We start from the raw sequence: 2,349 nt of genomic DNA, 5'->3' as shown, positions 1-2,349 counted from the left end.
AAATGGGCAGAAGACCTAAATAGACATTTCACCAAGGAAGACATACAGATGGACAAGAGGCACATGAAAAGATGCTCAACATCACTAATTATTAGAGAAATGCAAATCAAAACTATAATGAGGTATCACTTCACGCCGGTCAGAATGGCCATTATCAAAAAAGCTGGAAACAATAAATGCTGGAAAGGGTGTGGTGAAAAGGGAACCCTCCTGCGCTGTTGGTAGGAATGTAAATTGATACAACCACTATGGAAAACAGTATGGAGGTTCCTTAAAAAACTAAAAATAGAACTACCATATGACCCAGCAATCCCACTGCTGGGCACACTGAGAAAACCATAATTCAAAAAGAGACATGAACCACAATGTTCATTGCAGCACTATTTACAAGAGCCAGGACATGGAAGCAACCTAGATGTCCGTCAACAGACGACCGGATGAAGAAGATGTGGCACATACACACAATGGAATATTACTCAGCCATAAAAAGAAACGAAACTGAGTTATGTGTAGTGAGGTGGATGGACCTCGAGTGAAGTAAGTGAGAAAGAAAAACAAATACCGTATGCTAACGCATATATATGGAATCTAAAAAAAAAAAGTTACTGAGGAACCTAGTTGTTGCAAGGCAGGCATAAAGAGGTGGACATAGAGAATGGACCTGAGGACACGGGGTGGGAGGGGGAAGCTGGGGCGAGGTGAGCGTGGCATCGACATACACACACCACCGACTGTAAAATAGTTGGCTGGTGGGAAGCAGCAGCACAGCACAGGGAGATCGGCTCGGCGCTTTGTGATGACCCAGAGGGGTGGGGTAGGGAGGGTGGGAGGAAGGCTCAAGAGGGAGGGGATACAGGGACATGCGTATCCATATGGCTGATCTGCTTTGTTGTGCAACCGAAACTAACACGGTATTGTGAAGCAATTATAATCCAGTAAAGGTCTATTAAAAATAAATAAAAAAAGTAAAGTTTAAAAAGAAAGTCTGCCCCTTATATTCCTTTTTTTTTTTTTTTTTTTTTTTTTTTTGGCCCTGCTGCATAGCTTGCAGGATCTTAGTTCCCTGACCAGGGATCAAACCAGGGCCCTCAGCAGTGAAAGTGACAAGTCCTAACCACTGGACCGCCAGGGAATTCCCTGCCCCTTATATTCTGATTCGCTAATTCTCCTCAATGGACGCATCTCACAACCAAAGCACCCAGGCCAAATGACTTACCCACAAAAACCCGGCCAATTTAGGACAAGAGACCTAGATCACTGTAGGACCTGGGTGGTTCTTTTTGTCTCCAGGCCCCAGTTTCCTGACCCATCTCATGGGAGTGCTGGGCAGGCTGTCCCCCCAGAGCCCGATCTTCCCTGTTCGTTCCACTGAGCTGGGTCAAGTCCGTGCACACCGGCACGTGGCCAGGACCCCATAGAGTGGTAGAGGCCCCTCAGCTCCCCATCCTCACCTGCCCCCAGGCCCGTCTGGTCTTCCGGAACACTTACCCAAGGCCAAGTAGAGGCGGAGAGAGAACAGGGATCAGAACCTCGGAGGCCGGTTCCACGTCCTGGCCCGGGCTGCTAGACCATGCCCTGGAAGAGAGGACAGACCCGTCATGTGGGGTGGGGACACCCCGGCTCAGAGCAACTGACTTTCTCTCCGGTCGGTTCCGTGCAATCTACGCACATTTCCCCGTTATCTTCTCGTAATACAAGGTTCTCTCCCTCCACAGCAATGATCATGGTTTATGTGCACTCACTGGAGTGGTCCTGAGGACAGGAACAGAGTAGCTCACCCACGTGGAAAGCCCAGGCCCCCACAGTGTGAGGGCCCCCGGGGCTCCCCTTGCTCCTGCAGAATGAGGGGCTGCAGCTCCCCCGAACTGACTGTGAGCTCCACAAGGGCAGGGAGGCGGCGTCTTCGTTCCTGTGCAGCTGGCTCCTGGCCCAGAGCCTGTATGCAGCAGGAGCTCAATAAATAATCCATGTTTGACAAACGAGTGCCCCAAAATGCATCACACGGACATTACTGCAGGCAGAGTGCACTTTGCTCAGAGTTGAAATTCGACCCTGCTTCACCAATACAGAGCTTCACATGCCAGTTACATTATTTAAACTCACTGCTAGGATTCCAGACGTGGAGCAGAAAAGCCACACATCTTCCCACCAGAAATTCTCACTGGAGGTCACTTACAGATTTTATATATATACATACACACATATATGTATCTATATGTAACTTTTTTTTTCTTTTTTTTTTGCGGTACGCAGGCCTCTCACTGCTGTGGCCTCTCCCGCTGCGGAGCACAGGCTCCGGACGCGCAGGCTCAGCGGCCGTGGCTCACGGGCCCAGCCGCTCCGCGGCAT

The 2,349-nt window shown here is 49.7% G+C and overlaps 1 protein-coding gene across 2 annotated transcripts in view; it reads right to left on the bottom strand.

Annotated features, from left to right (window-relative positions):
- HPCAL1 (hippocalcin like 1) overlaps window positions 1–2,349 on the bottom strand; it is a 117,273-nt gene that overhangs the window by 32,120 nt on the left and 82,804 nt on the right. The window contains exon 2 of one of the 2 annotated variants that reach the window (XM_024118907.3): window positions 1,489–1,575. The exons of the other annotated variant lie outside the window; for it this stretch is intronic. The gene's annotated coding sequence lies outside the window, so the exon portion shown is untranslated. The remainder of the gene's footprint in view (window positions 1–1,488; window positions 1,576–2,349) is intronic. 2 annotated transcript variants of the gene reach the window in all.

This window comes from Physeter macrocephalus, chromosome 12, assembly GCF_002837175.3.
Source record: "Physeter macrocephalus isolate SW-GA chromosome 12, ASM283717v5, whole genome shotgun sequence".
NCBI lineage: Eukaryota > Metazoa > Chordata > Mammalia > Artiodactyla > Physeteridae > Physeter > Physeter macrocephalus.
This window is presented reverse-complemented; position numbering and strand designations above follow the sequence as displayed.